Below are 9,329 nucleotides of genomic sequence, written 5' to 3'. Positions count from 1 at the left end.
TCCTTTGGAGAACAGGAGGAAAAGGCTAGAGAACTTGATACCCGCCCCCCCCACACACCCGAGGAGAACAGAGGTCAGCAAACAATCCATGCCATCTAGCCCAGTGAGCTGGGGGAGAGAGGAAGATGCAGGTAACTCCAGCACAGCTGGGCTTGCGGCTTAGGGTGCCAGAAGTGTAGGGAGGAGGCTGGCGCAGCAACATAGGAAAAGCGTTCTTTGCAGATCCATGAAAGGAAATTATTTTTTGGAGCCAAAAAGGAAAGACCTTGGGATACTTTCCTTTCCCCCCAGGTCCTTAAGAGCAGTGGGCAGCTTCTTCACACCTTCTGTTCAGGGGGCCACTTAGTGGCTGGGGGAACGGGCCTTGTGGAACAGGTACACAGAATGCTGGAAGCCTCTGGAGGTGTTGTGGGGTGTAGCCACAAGCTCATAGCTGGAGAAGCCCACCTCTGGGGATGTCAGGTAGGAACTGAACTGCTCTGGCTTCAGCTGGATTCGATAGTAGTTCTTATAGATTGTTTCCGTGAGAGTCTTTCTCTTGCCATAGGATGACCAAGGTTGGGGCTCTAGGACCAGGATGCCCTCAGGATGTAGATGCCGATAGATCCGGCGAAACATGCGCTTTAGCCCCTCATCTCCCCAGTTCAGATGCACCCATTTGGTGAGGCTTGAGGCAGAGCACCACATCATACTCGGGTGTTTGGGCCTCCACCAACTCATCTCGATCCAGCACATAGTTACCCGTGACGAAGACAACATTGTTGGGGAAGACTGGAAGACCATTTCCATCATTGCAAATGACAACCTTTCATTCTTTCTTCTGGCTGAGTGATATTATATATATACACACCATATATATATAAATACCACATCTTCTTTATCCATTCATCAGTCAATGAACATTTGGGTGGAGGATGGGGGAAAGAGGTGATGATGGGGATTAAGGAGGGCATTTGTCGTGCTGAGCACTGGGTGATGTATGGAAGTGTTGAATCGCTATATTGTACACTTGAAACTAATATCGCACTGTAAGTTAACTAACTGGAATTTAAATAAAATCTTGAAGAGAAAAAAAATAAATATCAGATGGTTTTCTGTTTAGCAGGCCCCCAAAAAGATTATTGCTCTAGAAGAATGTATGTGGCTCAGATTTTGTAATTTACAATCTGATTAGAGCTCAGCGTTGCGAAGTTGCATGCTAACTTACAAGTTTCAGTCATAAATACAAACCCCAAGATTGTATTTTATGTGGGATTACCCAGGTTTATTCTAACATTCTTTTCTTTGGGGGGGTATAATGCTGCAAATCCCCAGTTCCTCCTCAAATGCTCTTGGAACTAGTTCCATTATTTTTACTGTTTGCTTCACTGATAATTTGAATAATTAAAATTATTAGTTAATATATTAAAATACTTATAATAGTGTTTGGCATGCAAAAATATTAACTATTAATATATCCTTTTGGTGGGGCCCCTGGATGGCTCAGTCAGTTAAGCATCCGACTTCAGATTTCAGTGCAGGTCATTATCTCAGGGTCATGAGATAGAGCACAGCCTTGGGCTCTGTGCTGAGCAGGGAGCCTGCTTAAGATTCTCTCTTTCCCTCTCCCTCTGCCCCATCCCCCTGCTTGTGTTCGCTCTCTCTTTCTCTCTCTCTCAAAAATAAATAAATAAATAAATAAATAATAAATAAATAAATAAAAATAAGAAATAAAAAATAAACAAATATATATCCTTTTGGTAACACAATAATGTTTTAGAGTGAGACATATTGGATGAAAATCCAATCTTGGGTCATTTTAATTATGTAAATTTCGGTCCCTTAACCTTTCCAATTTCCCATGCCTATATATGACACACAGAGCAACTACCTCCTTTGTTGTGAGGGTTAAATAACATGAAGCATTTAATTTTTTTTTCAAAGATTTTATTTATTTATTTGACAGAGAAAGAGAGAGAGAGAGCACAAGCAGGGGGAGCAGCAAAGGGAGAGGGAGAAGCAGGCTCCCCACTGATCAGGGAGCCAGATGCATGGGCTACATCCCAGGACCCTGGGATCATGACCTGAGGCTTCCCGACTGAGCCACCCAGGTGCCCCAACATGAAACATTTTTAAAGTTCTTGGCAAACACTCACTAGGTACTCAGTAGTCATTGGCTACTGTTATTCAGTAAAAGAATTGCCCTTGGAATATGCACGTAATAAACAATCGCTATGATGGATTGAGCAGTTCCATAATTGCGAGAGGGTGGGAGAGAACAAAGCGCCCACTCATACATCTATTGCTATAATAACTAGAATAAAATTGCCTGTGTTTTACTGGAGGATTCCCCCAACCAATGGCAGTGAAATTGGTAAAGAAACATTTCCCGTTCCCTTAATGTGCGAATTGCTGAAATGGATTTTCTTAAGTGAAAGATTTCTACTCCTAAATCCTTTTAAGTGTGTCCTAGTTCCCAGAAGGCCAGCTGGAAATTGCTCCCAGGCACCAGACATACATTTCAAAGTGCAATATTCAGTGAACCCTTCAGAATCTGCTTAATAATGAACTCTTGTGTGTTGACATGAGGCTAATATAGGTGATATATTGATTATAGTCCTGCTGAAATATGAACTTTTTCTGCGTAACCAAGTGTCCTCAAGTAAGAAATGTAGACTCTCTGCCTGGACCAATTAGCAGGTGCATGAATTTGACTTGTCCTATTACCTCCTAGAGTTAATATTAATAAAAGAACTGGAGATGCTCACTGAATTTTCCTTTCTCTCTGTCTCCCTCTCTCTCTCTTTTGCTTTGCCCTTGTGAAAATCAAGTAAAGAATAAGTTGCCAAGGGCCAGTAACCATGCCTGTGATTAACGGGTGACCAATACTTTCAAGGGCAATGCTAATCAAAGTAGGGGCAGAGTTCAAACAAATAATTTTTGGCCCAGGATAGAAAAAAATTTGGTCAGGAAGAAGGGCAGAATGAAGAAGCAAAGAACAAAGAATCATCTGTACAGACTGTTATCTCCATGCGTGGAGTGTTTTTAAGCCTAAAATGGTTTTCATTTACCACCCAGCATGTTCAGAAGCTTCCTTGTTTTACTGCCAGCCGGTGTGTGTGCAAAAATTGCTAACTCTAGTGTTACTCTAAGATGAGAGCAATGAGAGAAGTAGCCTACCATTGAACATGTGTATGTGTATGGGAGTGAGGGCATACACCACTGAAGGTACTCCAGTAAAAAAAAAAAAAAAAGTGCTGTATGATATCATAAAAAAAATTGCAAGAGGGAAAGTGATTTGAAGGAGACAGACACTATTTTGCACCATGGGCTGTCCTATACACTCTATATGCTCTGTGTTACCTTAGGGATCTCTTTAGACTATCTAGGCACAGTTCCCTCATCTGTAAAATGTGAATAATACTAGCAAAATGTGCAGGGATTTTGTTGGGAATAAATAAAAGCAGAAGTGTTGAGATGATTCAGTGAGAAAATGGATGTGAAAGCACAGTTCCTGATACTGAGTATATAGCTAATTGATGTCAGTTTCCATTCCTTAATCTAAGTTAGTGCTCCCTGCTAATTAATCTTAATTAACCCACGTTATTGTTCCCTAATAATTAGCATAGACATTACTGCAGTCTTTTGTTGCATATTTGCTCCTTGAGAAAGGTATCCCAAGATGTCTGGCTATCTGAAACATCTAATTCTGCCTTAGAGACTCTCAACAAGGAAATATTTCATGAGGCAGTAATGAGACTCTCATTACAATATTGATGGCATTCTTGACTTTTCTAAAACAGAAATGTTTCTGGAAGCACCATCATCAAGTTTACAATAGCTATAGTTTCTAAAATCCATAGCCTCAGATGGATGCAATTTTTGCTTTTAAGGAAACATTTTAAGCTCAGTATTACATGAGGAATTGAGGACCAAGTGGCCCATTGGAAAATGCCCCACCATGCAAATTCCCTAGCTCATCGATGAAAAAGGAACAGTACAGTTTACAAAGTCTTCTGCTAGACTCAGAGTGCCATGTAAAGATTATGGGTTCTGCTGGGATATATCTACTATGAATTAGGAAAAAGAAAAAAAAAAAAAAAAGATCGCTTTCCTCTAGAGGGCAGAATTAGACCCATACCAAGGCACATGACTTGGTGAGCACAACTTAGGTTGACTTTAGTGCCCCTGTGCCCTAGCCAGGCATCTCTGTGTGGAGCAGGGCGAAAAAATCATTTGAGAGTCTCCTGTTTGGTGTTGCTGTTTCACCAAGAAGCCACCTATTTTACCTCATTCCCCTTTCTTTTGAAGTGTTGGCATTAATTTGCCTGGAGAATAATAAAATAAAAATAAAATAAAATAAAATAAAATAAAATAAAATAAAATAATTTCCAGATTGGTGGGAAATCTATTTCCAGTTAATGCTATTTCTTTTTTTCTTTTCATGAGTATAATACAATGAATATATCTTTCAAATTACATGGGTGAGCTTCTCTTTGGAGTGAGCTCAATGTTTGTTGTTTTTCTATTTCTTTTGTTATGCCTACTTATGGAATTTAAAGCAGAACTCTTATTGAAATTTAACTTTCCTTCCAAAATTTGTTTACATCATAATTATAAGTATCAATGAATTTCACTAAGTGAACACACCTGTGTAACCAGCTCCCTCTGCGCCAGACAGATCAGCCATTTCTTGCATTTCTTGAGTGAATAATGTTTCTTGATGCAAGCCTGAGGGATATTTGGTTTATTTGTTTTGCAGTTTTATTACAGAAAAACACAACTAATACACTAGTTAGAGAATACAGATGCTCTGTCTGAATGAAATGCTGACAGCAGCTAGAAGAGCATTCTTCTGCATGTCTATAATTCCACTCATGGATGGTCCTCAAAGATAGTAATGGAAGAACGTCCACTAAGTGAATGGAAATTCAGGCAATGTATCCTTTTGTCTACTTTTCATGGAAGGAGATAGAATCTGGGTGCATGGATCTACTCTGATTCATAGTTGTCTACTGACTCAGATAAAACAAGATTGGGAAATGGCTGACAAAGGGATCTGAGGGAATGGTATGTAAACAGACTACTTAGAGTGGACATAGCTTCTAAAGATATGCATGTTCCTTGTAAATGTCCATCAGAAGGCATTCACTGTAGCAGAGGGTCTCACTTCGAGAAGACAAGCCATCTTTTGATTGTCCACTGGCATTTATGTACTTATTTATTTCCAATTTTATTGAGATATAATTGACATATAACGTCATTCAACTTTAAGGTGTACAACATGTTGATTTGATACACTGATATATTGCAAAATAATATCCACTATAGCATTAGCTAATACCTCCATCACATCACATAATTATTATTTCCTTTTTTTTTTGTGAGAACGTTTAAGATCTACTCTTTCAGCAACTTTAAAGTATGTAATAGAGTATTATTAACTCTAAATGAATACCCCAGTGCTTGCTGACAGGGTCCATGGATAAAATGGCCAAGGCATCTAAAATGGAGTCTTGTATGAGCTCAACAGCTTGGAATTCTCCACAGTGCAGTTGCTTTGGTAGATTCTACTGCTGAATGCCTAAACTCCTAATAACAGAAGACAATGCTGAGTCCTCGGTTGATCCTAATCTACTATAAAACTACAAAAGCCACTTGAAAAAAGTTGACTATTTAGGTACCTTTTTTATGGAAAAAATGTTGATTTGTCTTTAGGGGAATATGAACTTATTTTAAAAGTGATTTCTGTTTTCATGATACAGGACTTCTGCCAGTACTAACATTCTGTTTCATGAATTGTCATGGAATTCCACATATGATCACCTCTTTCTAAGGTATTAATTTTATGGACAAGGAGGCTTAGCAATGGGCTCTAATCTATGGAATTCTCAGAAATATTCTTGTCATGAGCAGATCAGTGAATAAGAATCAAATTGGAAGACATTACCCTGAGATGGTAGGAGTTTTTCCCCTGAGTTACAATATAAATATTAAATCAGCATCCAGCATCTGGTGCTGTTTCCCCACACACTAGGGGGTACAGTTCTACATCTCACTATTATATCTGATACATCATGTTGGAAACTGTTTTGTTTCTTGTTTTCTCAACCATTGGCTTGATGAGTTCAAAGTCCTGGTCACTAAGAGGGAATCCTGCCACCATTGAACACAGTCATGATTTCAATAAATCAAATTTTGGGAATGAGATATGACCACTTGGAGTTCTTTGTGCCACTGAATTGAGAGGTGGAGAAGGGGGCATCTGAAGTGGCTGAGATGATTGATCATGATTATTGTGGAGAAAGTGGTTGGATGCTACACAGTGGGTACAAGAAGGAATATGTGCATATCCTGAAGGATTTATTTCAGCACCTTTGAGTGCAGTCATATTAGTAATAAAGGCCAATTGTGAGAACAACAACAGCAAAACACTTCTGAGAACTTGGATCTTACCAAAATAGATTCAACAGGAAAGACTTCCGAGGAACCAAGTTTTTAGAAGAAGGTAACACTAGAGATTATTCAGTTAAATTCCAGGAAAGTATTATTAATACCTATCTATATACTAAGTACTCACATCAGTAAGACTGACCTGACTCTGTAGGTGTCAGTGTGTATGTGTGTGTGTGCACGTGTGCATGCACATGTGTTTGTACCTCATATTTTCCTTTGGAAAATCAAGAATGAGAGTCTTGATTTTCTCTTTTGAGCATTATCTAAATGCCTCGGAAAAATTCTGTCTCCAATCACTCACATTTAAAGAAAAGGCAAATCCCCTACCCTATTTTCACAAGATCGAGTCTTGAGTTGCTCTCAGTTATTAAAGACATTTCACACCGTGGTACTAAGCAATACTAAGAGAGGTAAGAGCAATAGGGCTGAACTTTCTCCCTCAAGTTGTGAGGATAAAGAAGTGATTCAGGTGAGCAACTATAAGAGAGATAAAGATATGCTTTGGTGAGGGTCCTAATACATACAAAGAGTGCTTCATGTTGACAAAGAGAGTATTTTCCTGATAGAGGACTATATCACCAGAGATTTCACAGCAGTATCTAAGACACATCAAGAAAGAGGACATAGTAAGAAAGGAGTCGAGGAGGAAAAAGGGCCAACAACAGCTCAGAGGGAAAGGGCAGTATGTAGCCTAAGAACGGTAAAGAAGCCCTAGTCTGGAACCTCACTGAATGTGTGGACCTTGCTGGAGAAGGCAAGTGACTCTAGGTCTTGGAGAACTCTGTTTATTCAAAAGAATGGTCTTGGTTGTTAAAGTTAAAGCAGAAAAGACCAGATAGAAGCAATAGTAGACAAATGACATCATCTACTTTAAGTAAGTTCTGAGGATTTACAGACTCATTTCTGTTGGTCTTCTTCAAGCAACATATGTACTGTAATAACTAATTCCTTGCTCTTCTGATTGGCTGTCAACATCCAACCAGGAAAAACACAATTATCTGTTCTATTATGAACGTGGATTCTCAAAGAGGAGAGGCATTTACCACCAGCTACATTCTGAAATTCTTGTGTTCAAAAGCAATTATAATTATTATTGTTATTTTGCATTTATATAGCTGTATTTTATTTTCAAGAGCTTTACAATTGTGTTTGTCTGTGTCTTTCTATTTGCCTTCTTGCTCATCAGCCCTGTGAAATATATCAGGGTTATTGGCCTTATTGTGTAGATTAAACATTTGAAGTAATTAAGATTTGAAGGGAGTTTCAATTTATTTTTGGCTTTGGAAGAACAGTTCACAGGTAACAAGAGGTCCATTTTAAAGTGCAAAGGATGGGCTTACAGAAAAGAAAAACAAATACATTTTGCTTCTAGTAAATTAGGATAAGTCCATTTCACATTAAAGGCATTTTTAAACACTGAAACTTCTTTTCCATTAATCAGGAGAATATAATGCACTTGTTTAAACCAAAAACTTTTAATGCTAGATTTGTTCAAATTCTAACACTGTCTTTTACTCGTTGTGCAGTTCTGGCAAATTTCTTAATCTCATTGAATATCAAAGTATAAAAAATAACTAGTAACATGTTTTTAATTGGTTTTTCATTAATATTAATATCTTGTTTACACAATATCTAACAAATGAATGGAATATTGTAAAGAAAGAATGCATAGCATTCATTACTAACATAATTATCATTGTGACCAAATATTTATTAAAAATTCAACTTAAAAAATTCAGCTTTAGTTTCTTTATCAGAATAATATAGGCAATTATGTAATAAAATATTCTACAGCATTTTAAGAGATTACATTATATCTTTTTGTTTAAGGTTTGTCATTATTTAAGATTTGTCAATAGCTAAAATGTCTTAATAATGTGTACATAAATATATATACACAATTGTCTTGCTTTTAATACTTGATTCATCAAAACTTCACTAATAATACACACCAAATTATATAAATATGTGCAGCAAATATCATAAAAATCTACTAAGAATTGATTTTTGTGTAATCAAAAAACCTCAGATGTCCGAATTTTAGAGAAATGGTGCTATTAAATCACTAATTCTCAGAAGAAATGAATATATCAATAATTTGAACAGTGTAGAAAATAAGACCACAGATTGAGTGTTTAAGTATCAGACTTTGTCATGTCCATGAACTGTAGTGTGGGAGGAACAGGTGGAGATGGTAGGTGGCCAGCCATCATATGTACCACATGCCAAGATTAAAGAGTTTCTTTGATACCTAAACACGTTCTTCATTGCTTGCCCAAACTGATGTGGGCAGCCCAAGAGGAACAGTTGAGACCACTCTGAAGAAATGAGATTTCATGACATTAGAAAGGAGTTAATAGACCCACTCCAGGTAAGCAAACTAAATCCAAATTTCCAAACACATTCTGTACAAAACAAACATACCAGAAAGGACAGAAAATAAAACTGTGCACAACCCACCACTAGAGCTAAGCTAGGAGACACAAAAAGATACAGACTTCAATTCACTTGCAAATGGGTGAATAAAAGTCTGAAATTACTGAAATCAGGTCAGGAACACTGCCAGAGTGGAGACAGAACTGCCCTGAAGGAGGAACATGCCATGGGGTCTGGGAGGTGCCTGATAATACTAATAAGCTCACACACAGGAGAGGGTCCACTCTGAATGAGGGAATAACCAAAAACACCTCTGAGACCTGATAGTGGAGCACCATCTACAGAAACTTAGAACGTGTAAGGAATGGAGGAGATCCTCTTGGAAGGCAGAGCTTCTGGGAGAAAAGGATACGAACTGAAGAGAAAGCTAGGTCTACAGGCTTGGCAGAAAAGGACAAAAAGAAAACAGGAGGTAGAAATTAAAGGATCTACAAAAACAAACACACAACAGCAACAAC

At 38.0% G+C, this 9,329-nt stretch overlaps 1 pseudogene; it reads right to left on the bottom strand.

The window, feature by feature from the left end:
• Positions 1–306: 306 nt before the first annotated feature.
• On the bottom strand, positions 307–4,669 carry LOC110585720 (annotated as a pseudogene).
• Between the last annotated feature and the right edge of the window lie 4,660 nt (positions 4,670–9,329).

This window comes from Neomonachus schauinslandi, chromosome 3, assembly GCF_002201575.2.
Source record: "Neomonachus schauinslandi chromosome 3, ASM220157v2, whole genome shotgun sequence".
In the NCBI taxonomy this organism is placed as follows: Eukaryota; Metazoa; Chordata; class Mammalia; order Carnivora; family Phocidae; genus Neomonachus; species Neomonachus schauinslandi.
Note: the sequence above shows the minus strand (reverse complement) of the source record. Positions and strands in the feature narration are given on the sequence as shown.